The sequence below is a fragment of the Homarus americanus genome, unplaced genomic scaffold (genome assembly GCF_018991925.1).
Source record: "Homarus americanus isolate GMGI-L3 unplaced genomic scaffold, GMGI_Hamer_2.0 scaffold45698, whole genome shotgun sequence".
NCBI lineage: Eukaryota > Metazoa > Arthropoda > Malacostraca > Decapoda > Nephropidae > Homarus > Homarus americanus.
Window position 1 is genome coordinate 16702905 of NW_024735554.1, and position 11504 is coordinate 16714408.

Below are 11504 nucleotides of genomic sequence, written 5' to 3' on the forward strand. Positions count from 1 at the left end.
CTCTGTTTCATCCTGAGATCCCTCAAAATCATAGACTACTGATGACCACAGTGCTTTCCATGAAGGATTGAGGGTTCTAGTGGAGACGTCTTGCCATGAGGACACAATCAATTTTACAGCCTCCAGGAGGTTAAACTGTGTCTTCCAGAACTGTGCCAGTGTTAGTTCAGGATCAGTGGAAGTTGCCTGATGACACCTCCTGAACATTTTCTTCATGTACAACTTCCTGAAGTGTCTGATCACATTCTGGTCCATTGGCTGTAAGATTGATGTAGTGTTGGGAGGCAAAAACAACACTTTCACAAAGTCAAATTGATATTCCAAAGTTCTGGCAAGTTGAGGGTCATGACCAGGGGCATTATCCATGAGGAGAAGAGCCTTTAAAGGGAGTTTATTGGTGGTTAGGTAGCTCTTCACAGAAGGGCAAAACACCTCAACAGCCCATTCATTAATGAGCTGTCTTGTTACCCATGCCTTACGGTTGGGTTTCCAATAAACTCATGGCTGTCCTCTTACCACTTTCTGTTGCTTGAACACCCTGGGGTTCTCAGAGTGGTAGACAAGCATAGGCTTCAGTCGGAAATCCCCTGAAACATTGGCACCAAGCAATAGAGTGAAACGGTCTTTCATGGGTTTATACCCAGGTAAAGAGGCTTCATCTCTGGTGATGAATGTTCTTTTGGGCATCTTTTTCCAGAACAGCCCAGTTTCGTCCACATTGAACACTCGCTGTGGAAGATAATTTTCTGTTTCCATCAGTTCTTTAAATGCCCCTTCCTTATCAGCACTGGCAGCCTCACCATGCCTAACTATACTAAATATGTCACTTCTTTTCTTAAATTGTTCGAACCAGTCTTTACTGGCCCTAAAATGTTCAAATTCTGTCCCTGAAGAACCAGGTTGATCTGTCTTTAAATGTTCGTAAATCTCCCTGGCTCTTTCACAAATAAATTCAGTAGAAACTGAATCACCTTTCATCTGTTTTTCTCTAATCCAAATGAGAAGTAACCTCTCTGTTTCTGCAATTAGGGATTTACCTTTGAACACTCTGGTAGATTTGTCTCTCACATTCACTTCCTTGAATTTGTCTTTCTGTGCAAGAATTGTCGACACAGATGATGTCGACATGCCATATTCTTTGCTTAGCACATTTGTTCTAATGCCTTCTTCATGTTTCTTAATTATTTCCTGTTTCATCTGAATTGAAATCGCTTTTCTAGATTTCTTGGGACCCATGCTGGATTCAAACGCAATCTCAACACGTGATATTTTAAGTCTAATTGCTGTAAATACAGTAAAGAATATTTTCTTTAAATTAACACTGCACTGCACTATATATCATCAATATGTAAAATACATTTCAAAATGACCAATAATTTGACTGAAAACACAGAAAAAAAGCATTTATGTTGAAGAGAGTCTGAAGCAAGATGTTACCTCCACTGAAAAGATACAGAGAGTGACGCCCTTTTAGTGTGCTGACAGGCTGTTTGGCTCGCATAAAACTAGTTTCCTGTCCTTCAATTATGTTCAATAATTGTTAAAATGACTAAAAAATTTAATATAAACCTTTTAAAATTATTGAATAGTACAACCTTCTTGATATTTACTAAAATGGTAAGGAATTTAAGCCCTAGAACCGATTACTGTATTGCCAGACTAATACGACAGCTAGTGTGCAAGCGAAAACATGTTGGGAGCCGCTCGTAAGGAATTCGTTAATCGAGGGAATGCTCGTTAACCGAAGTTCAGAATCTTATGGAAGGCAATTCGTTAACCAAAATCTCGTTAACCAAGGTGCTCGTTAACCGAGGGATCACTGTATACTGTATTTATGTCCTTTAGATTGAGTTTTTGTGTTTTGCTTATAAATTGACATAGAAGTGACCAGGGAGAATATAATTTACATTGCTGGAATTCTTATAAGATAGTGATTAATTTGAATGTAAACATGCTATAGTTTGCACAAGACAAAAATTTTAGTAATCATTTTGTACATTATTTTGATTACATGTGCAGTAGGGGGCAGGGAAAAAACACTTTTATTTGAGTTGCAGGCTGCACTTTTCAGGCATCGTTTTTATGGCTGTAACAAACACCTGTGCAAAATTTCATGCCATTTCATGCATACTTACCCTGCCGCATCGCGAATGACTTTTTGTCAACTTTTAGTGTACAGTTGTACCCCACTTAACGCGGTCAATTGAACCCAGAGGGTCCCGCGTTAAGTGAAATCCGCGTTAAGTGAACAACAGAACATATGGGATTAATTCCAATAGAAACCGGCCCGACCCCCAAACTCCACTTTTTGAAGGCACATACCTATGTTGTAGTAAAAATAACATCTTAATTTTATGATGGTACATGCACACAATTAATACTTAAGAGAAATAGAGAAATACAGTCGCCAAGTTAATGTCCATTCAAATAATGGACTCAACTCCCTCCCCCTCTCACACTACACAGCCGGCTAACAGATGGTCGGTCGGTCCCTCCCTCCCCCCCCACCCCCCACCAACCGTCCCAAGGAGATGTGTGGGATAACCTCAAACTAAAGTTAGGAAAATATAATTGACATTGCTGGATTCCTTGTAAGACCAGGAATATTTTGAATATAAATTCATATATTTTGGACAAAAGATAACATAGTTACTTAGAGAAAATTTTTATCTAAAAATTGTAAGTTTAAAGCAAAATATATGATGTTTATATTCAAAATGATCACCAAATTATAAGAATTCCAGCAATGTAAATTATATTCTGACCGGGTAATTTGTATGAATTTTATGAGCTAAAACAAATATCTTCAGTTAATAAAAAAAAAATAATCTTCACGACACTATCTGTCAATCAAAGTACCCCACCTTGCCTCCCCCCCTCTTCCAACCGCGCGGTCAGTCCCAACCCTCCCCCCCACCCCCCACCAATCCTCCCTTCCAGAGTTTTTAACATTTAGTATTAAATAATACCTCAGATTAAAGTTAGGATAATATAATTGACATTGCTGGATTCCTTGTAAGACCAGGAATATTTTGAATATAAATGTCATATATTTTGCACAAAAGATACCATAGTTACCTAGAGAAAAATTTTTATCTAAAAATTGTAAGTTTAAAGCAAAATATATGATGTTTATATTCAAAATGATCACCAAATTATAAGAATTCCAGCAATGTAAATTATATTCTGACCGGGTAATTTGTATGAATTTTATGAGCTAAAACAAATATCTTCAGTTAATAAAAAAAAATAATAATTCTTCACACGGTAACAGATGGTCGGTTGGTCCCTCCCTCCCCCCCACCCCCCACCAACCGTCCCAAGGAGATGTGTGGGATAACCACTAAATTTTAATAAATAATACCTCAAACTAAAGTTAGGATAATATAATTGACATTGCTGGATTCCTTGTAAGACCAGGAATATTTTGAATATAAATGTCATATATTTTGCACAAAAGATACCATAGTTACCTAGAGAAAAATTTTTATCTAAAAATTTTAAGTTTAAAGCAAAATATATGATGTTTATATTCAAAATGATCACCAAATTATAAGAATTCCAGCAATGTAAATTATATTCTGGCCTGGTAATTTGTATGAATTTTATGAGCTAAAACAGGCAGTCAGGCAGGGTGGCGGGTGGGGCAAATCTAAAAATAGCGTCTCGGACACTCACCGCGTATATGTGGATAAAACCGCGTTAAGTGAAAGTTCAGCTTTGGCAAGGCACCGCGTATATGCGAAAACGCGTTAAGTGAAAGCGCGTTAAGCGGGGTAAAACTGTATACCAAAAATTAGGTGTCATTTAATGTTTTCCAGGATAATGATAAATTTTACATGGGTGACATCGATTTAATTCACATGTTATTTTACAGGTACACCGTATAGAAAATCATTACAAGTTCATAATGAAATTCTTTTTTGTGCGGAACCTTGGCATCATTTTCCTAGACAATAATCTTTGCCTAATATATCCATCTCTCGATTCGTAACCCGTCACTTCAGTGCAAGCTTCAGTCATCACTTTTATGCCTCTCTCGACTGCCTGAGTGCTGTTTGGCCACTTGGGCACCACTAATGGTGTCTCAAGAGTGTCATTAACCTGTAGATTTGACAGAGAAGCAATGTAAGGAGGCTCAGTCTTGAGTTCATTCCTCCAGTTAATCATGGAATGATAGTTTTTTGCTTGCCACTTTAGTTTCGGAGTCACCACCTTTCTCATGTTGACTACAGGAGGCACATCCTCATTCCCATCTCCATCTTTACCCTCCTCATCAGTATAGTTTAACAAATTCTCGTCAACAGCAGCATCAGAATCTTCCTCCTCCTCTTCAGATCTGCCAGTGCATTCTTCCTTTTGCTGATTCTCCTCTCTAATTTTTCTTATCATTGAGACAGCTTTTTCTCTAACAGTCATGTCCTCATCTGCACACATACCAAGAAGAAGTTGATCTGTGTGGGCGAAGTATGCATTTCTCTGGACAGCCTTCTTCACTATCGTCTCCTCCTCACTATTCAGGTGTTTCATATATAGCAGGGACTGGAATACGTTCCTTGAGCCGTGTGTTACGTAAGGGTGTATCTTGATGTAAAACCACATTGGAGCACTGATCTTTATTATTGTAATGACAATTCTTTTCAACTCATGGCTGGGTCTTGATGTTGCTACATACAGCCTGAGGATTCTACTCCATAAGGTGTTCTACCTTGACACACAGGGAGGACCTGGCTCAATAGCAGCCAAGTCATCTTCAACAACACCTGTGATAACTCCTTTACAAATCCTATACAGGTATTTCTGATCCCAGGACAGATCTTTCTCCACTTCATCATTAAACACAGGATAAACAATCCTTAAGCGCTAAGTTGAATTATGACTAAATTGGATACTACAGTACTTGTCTATAACCTCACACATGTTACAGCAAACCTTATAAGAGAATAAAATTTACTTACCAGCATCAAAATCAATTTTCCCCCACTCTAATCAAGACGTGCGGCGTCTCAGAATGACTGCTTATGGGTGACTGAGGAAGCACGTGGTGATCCTGCGGTGTGAACTGCTGAACGGTAACTATTTGAATAATTTCAAGTGCACCAACTTACCCAGGTCTCCCCCACATTACAGTACAGTAACACAACATTGAGAAATGAAATGAGAAAAGGCTGATAATCAATACAGACATAGCACCATACTCATCTGCAACAAGACAACTTAAATGAAATAAGAGATATGAAAAAAAAGTTGATAAACACTGAACAGAACATTGCACCGCCACAGCGGCTGTTTGGCTAGTACTGTAGGTAAATTTAAAAATTTCAGTAGAAAATGCGGCAGACTAAACCTCGACATATCAGCTTCAAATTTGGCATGGAGTCTTAGATATGTATAAGGAACAATGCCTGAAGAGTGCAGCTTTGAGCAAAATTTCATTGCCCCCTAATGTGCAGTATAGCTTTGCCTTTTGGACAGTGTGTGCATGTAAATGAGTTTCAATAAATTATTAAAGTTACATATATCGAGCCAAAAAAAATAGTTTAAAAACTTTATGTAGACAGAGCCTGGATGGCTAAATTTTAGAATGACCAATAATTTTAATACTATAAAAAATACACAAATATTAAAGAGCACAATTTTCTTGACATTTACGCCACTGGAAACGAATGTAAACAGAACTTTTTACTGAACTGGCAGACTAGCCCATCAGCTGATCAGCTGATGCTCACAGCAAAACGTGTTTATTGTAAAGGTTTCGTGAATCGAAGTTTTGTTTGTTAACCGAATTGAAGATCCTTATGGGAGGTAATTCGTTAATCAAACCGTTCGTTAACCAAGGGACCACTGTACATGGCTGCCAAACTAACCAAAAGTACTGTACTGTGACAGTACTGGTAGCCAGTACGCTCGGCAATACTAAACTAAACCAGGATTTAAATGCCATGCAGCACTTTAAACTGGGCAAGTTGCCACTTTTACAAGTATTTCTTGTTTTCTTAGGTCATTTTGGTGTGTTTGGGCAATAAAACAAAATTTTTATTTTTCCCGACCAGGTAGGCTACCATGTACTTTTACAGGTTAATCCTCATAGGGGTTAATAGCTGGCAGAATTCATTTTCAGAGTTTATAGCATCAGTTCTTGTAGTGGTGGTCACAGCCAAGACACGTTGGTGTGAGTCTCGTGTGTTGCTATAAATTATGTCTAGGATATTACCTATAATGTTTATATGTTTATAGAAAGTACGTACAATACAGTGATCTTTTTCACTCAAATCCTAATGAAACACTAATGAATTAGAATACGGTAGTTGGTGTAAACAGTCGGAACAATTCCACCACCGATTGTCTCTCGTGAAGCAAGCTTATAAATTAAAGAAAATACTTGCAGTGTGTTTAATATATTACAGTATATTATCAATAAATAAATAAACAAATAAATCAGTAAATCCATTTCAAGTACCTTGTAAATGGAAAAATTTTACTCAACACCGACATTAATTCCAGTTAAATAACAGACGCTTAAGTGATGTCACTAGTGTTTACACTACACCAACCGGTAACATTTGATGCCATTACTTGAAGTGAATTGGCCTTATTTTAAAAAACCAAGGATGTGTAAACAGCACTGGTCAATGGGATGGTTGGTAAAGGACTACTGGGTCAGTAAGCTCCCAATGGTAAGTGTCACATTTGGGGTACCGGTCTTATACAGCGAATAGAGCTCAAAACCTACTTTTTAAATGGAAATTTTTGGGGTCGTCTTATACACCCCGTCGCTTTGTAGGCCGATATATACGGTATACAATTTTAAGTTTGTTTGAATTAAGCTCACTTTGCGCTCACTAAATCCCTTATCTCTGAACCACATGGTTTATAAAAATGTTTGGTGTTAATGAATCAGTTGTTTAACTTCGAAGCTATTTATAACCAACTCGTTTGTTATTATTATTAGGGATTACTGTACATAGTGTTTACAGTCATTCTGTTTAAACCTGTTGTTCACCCTCTGTGCCTCGCTGTTATCCCTCGTTTAGTGATTATTTCACTTAATTTGAGATTTTTCAGGAAAGCAACCCCATTGTTAAATGAGGGATACCTTTATTATATTTGAATATTTGAATTATTTGAGGAGGAGTTCAGTAGAGGGTTTGGTATATAGCAAGTTCATTCGGAATAGAAAGGTGCTACTGGAATCAGAGGAGCGATATATAGAAGTTTGGTATAGAATGGTAATACAGGTACTGTATAATTCTCAAATATCATCACAATCAACGGAAGTTTGAGGATTAACTGAGTGTGTTGCCGAGCTGGCCCAGTGATACCAACTTTTCTAACTTGATATTGGTATTAAAGTTCTGTACTGAACTTTTCCACTTCAGCTTTATTTAGTAATTAAAAGTTACTAAAACAATTTAATAAAAACAAATTATTAAGAAATTATATTAATCCTTATTTTGATTTTCTCTTAGTCGATGATAGTTCAACTAATAGTACTCAATGACTCAATTGCCAACCTCCAGCTACTATTAGAAGGGTGATAGTTTCAACATTTATATTATATTTTCTCTATTTCTAAGTCGCATTAGAATTGAAATGTATTTAAAAAAATTTGTATGGGTTCTGATGTAAATTAACACTGTGGCGGCAACCACTCAGTCATGAATTATTATTTGACCGCAGTATTTGAAAAAGAGAGTTAGTAATAGAGGTTACCTGTTAATTTAAGATCGTGAATTTTTATTTCTTGAATTATTGCAACTCCACAGTACAGTACAGTACAGTACAAGGATAAATAAAGAGGAATTTTGTAGTACAAAGGTATGAAACTTACTGATCCTTTATAATTTTTCTTAGCATATAGCTCAGGCTTTGCAGATTAGCAGTGCCTAACAGCCCAGGCATGTCCAGACTAAGGCTGGGTATGTGATTTTCATGTCCATGTGATGTGCCCTGCACTGGTCCCTGACAATACCTAGATGGGAATATGTCAAGGGCTGCATGACCCTTACTCACTATACATGTTAAACCAGTGAAGTCATCAGTGTGCCAGGATTAGTGCCTATGTCAGGGAATTTACCTTTACATTAAGCCGACAATCTGCCTTGAGTCCGTTGGTCAACTTGTCAACCATTCAAAGAAACCACCAAGCTCAGAGGCTGTAGACATGAGGTGACACGAGTTATGACCTTCCATGACAAGTGTTATCTCCACTGACACCAGATTATATTGGGGGGTGATCACAGGTGCTGTCATTGCCCCCTACATATCCTGCAGGTGTGAGGTAAGAAGGCAGAGTTATGACCTCACATCTCAAGGGTTGCTGCCTCTGACACTGTTTAGATGGAGACAAGTGATCTGTGAGTTGATTCACACAATAAATTTGCATGTTTTAAGATATTTATTTGACTTTTTCAATAACAAAATCTGGGCAAGTAAATATTGCTTATAAGCTGCACAGCCTGGTATAGGTACTCTAAATATTTAAGCTGTTATGAATTTATATCTTCAAATAAGATTGCCATGTTTTAATCTGTGTTTTTCATTTACAGGAAACTCATTTAAGGAAATTTAAGGGGGAAAGGCTTGGTGCCCAGCTATGTGAACTACATAAGGCTGGCTTCTAAACTGAGCTGTGGAGACTATAAGGATATGAAGTTATGACAGCTTGAATGAAAGCTGTTGTTTACTCAGCTTAGAGTCTATAACTTCTTTCATTATATAACATGAATTTGTTAATTTAAGTGGAATAAGAAAGTAAAATGTATTAAAGAGATAGATGGTTTCAGGAAAGTTGATTGCAGAATTATAAAGGGAAACATAAAACTGAAATGTTAGACTTGGATATAACTAAGGAGAGTTGTTTTCTGTCTTCTGTCTCTGTAATCTGATTGAATAAATAGATGCTAAAAGTTCACTTGTACAATAAGGACTCAGATGAAAGGTTGTATGAAAATGGTTAGGTTTGTGTAAATCTGAAGTATACTGTAATGCTTCTGTCACATCTATGACTACAATCTAGTCACTTAATGTACTTACTCATAAAGGTCTCATAATGATATTAAAAACACTAAGTCACTTTTGTGGGCATTTTCATTCAAGGAATGTTGCAAGATTACACGTGTCACCATCATCAACATTTTACGGCCATTTACCACTCTTGCTTGGGTTATCTGCAATTACCCGATGATAGGAATTACTGTACTTGATGGCAGCTGTTATGTAAAGCCATAATATGCTCATCCCCTCTCCCCCTGGACACCAATCCAGAAAATACAGTAGATAACAGAGGATAGGCACAGTTCTGATGACTTAATTGCCTTTAGGCATGTTGAAGAAAAATGTTATAGCTGGATTCCCTTCCTAATGTCAACATGTTGGGTGTGAAGATAGAAAATATAGTTCATGTAGAAAGTTGTGAAAATTAGAGTATTCTGCATTTGACATTGTAAGATTCCTTCAAAACATACCTGTATTGTCTTGATTTAATGAACAAATTTGAGCCGCCCCTGTTCGTTAAATCAATCTTTCCGCCAAATCAATCTTTCCGCCGCTCAGCCTGTGTCCTGCCGCCACCGCGTGTGTTGTTCACTGCTACCTCTCACTCAACTAAGTACAGGAGCTCCCCAAATTCGCGGGGGTTGAGTTCTCAAAATGGCTGTGAATCGACAAATCCGCGAATAAGAATTGTGGACCGAGGGGGGGTTACATTTTTACTTGTGTACAAAGAAATGTATTTTCCCTCTACAGTGGTCCCTCGGTTAACGAGCACAATTCGTTCCAGAAGGTTGCTCGTTAACCGAAAAATTCGTTAACCGAAACCAGTTTCAATGGGTTTTGGGTAATTGGTTCCAGCTCACTGAAAATTGCCTAAAGTCAACAAAAAAGGTAGTAAAGTACTCTTATTTTGAGGTGTGTATGTAGAAGGCTCCTGGATGATGATGATGATGTGAATTTGAAGTGGGAGGTGGAGGAGGAGAAGGGAGAAGAGAAGGAAGTGGAGGTGGAAGACAAGCATTTTACTGCTTCTTGGAAGGTGAGTCACCTTCCATAAAAATGTCAGGAACCTCTGGACTGACAGATTCTCCACCAGCAACATCCTCTCTCCTTGAAGTGGAGGGCTGAGGGCTAGCATCTTGTTCCCTCTGCCTTTTACTGATGTTTGAAAAAGGAGACCACTGTGTCCTCAACATTACACAAAGCTAGTTCTGATTTTTCCACATCTGGGTGCCTTGAAGCCAGTTTCCTGAACTTCTCCCAGTGGTCAACATCATCTTTCAAATCTGAAGTTGACATATGGTCATCACTCTCCTTTTCCTCCTCACCACTGTCAGCCTCTAACATCTCATCCAGTTGCTGCAAGTCTTCAGGAGTAAGTTCCTGCTCATGAGACATCACAAGCTCTTCTACATCATCATCATCCTCCACTTCAAGGCCCAATGACTGACCAATGGACACAATCTCCTGGTGCAACTCTGCTTCTTCCTGAAATCTCTCAAAATCATGGACTACTGATGGCCACAGTGCTTTCCATGCAGAATTGAGGGATCTAGTGGAGACTTCTTGCCGTGAGGACACAATCAATTTAACAGCCTCCAGGATGTTAAATTGTGCCTTCCAGAACTGTGCCAGTATTAGTTCAGGATCAGTGGAAGTTGCCTGATGACACCTGAACATTTTCTTCATGTACAGCTTCTTAAAGTTGCTGATCACATTCTGGTCCATTGGCTGTGTGATTGATGTAGTGTTGGGAGGCAAAAACAACACTTTGACAAAGTCAAATTGAGACTCCAAAGTGCTGGCAAGTTGAGGGTCATGACCAGGGGCATTATCCATAAGGAGAAGAGCCCTTTAAGGGAATTTATTGGTGGTTAGGTAGCTCTTCACAGAAGGGCAGAACACCTCAACAGCCCATTCATTAAAGAGCTGTCTTGTTACCAATGCCTTACTGTTGGACTTCCAATAAACTCCAAGCTGTCATCTTACCACTTTTTGTTGCTTGAACACCCTGGGGTTCTCAGAGTGGTAGACAAGCATAGGCTTCAGTCAGAAATCCTCTGTAGCATTGGCACCAAGCAATAGAGTGAGACGGTCTTTCATTGGTTTATGCCCAGGTAAAGAGGCTTCATCTCTGGTGATGAATGTCCTTTTGGGCATTTTTTTCCAGAACAGCCCAGTTTTGTCCACTTTGAACATTTGCTGTGGAAGATAATTTTCTTCATCCATCAGTTCTTTAAACTCCACTAAAAATTTTGCTGCTCCTTCCTTATCAGCACTGGCAGCCTCACCATGCCTAACAACACTAAAAGTGTCACTTCTTTTCTTAAATTTTTCGAACCGGCCTTTGCTGGCCACACAACGTAAACACCTAGAAAAAGTGCAAAAGAGGGCATGCAAGATTATTCTCTCCCCTTCCTACTCCACATATCAAGAAGCGCTCAACACACTGACTCTTTCGACTCTCACTGACCATCACCACGACCTCATCTGCAAATTTGGTAAGAAGC

General features: G+C 38.5%; 1 long non-coding RNA gene across 1 annotated transcript; it reads left to right on the forward strand.

The window, feature by feature from the left end:
- The first annotated feature begins 4789 nt into the window (after positions 1–4789).
- Positions 4790–9079, forward strand: LOC121871543. The gene is made up of 2 exons (XR_006089891.1): positions 4790–5072; positions 8550–9079. It is a non-coding gene; the product is annotated as an uncharacterized LOC121871543 (long non-coding RNA).
- The last annotated feature ends 2425 nt before the right edge of the window (positions 9080–11504 follow it).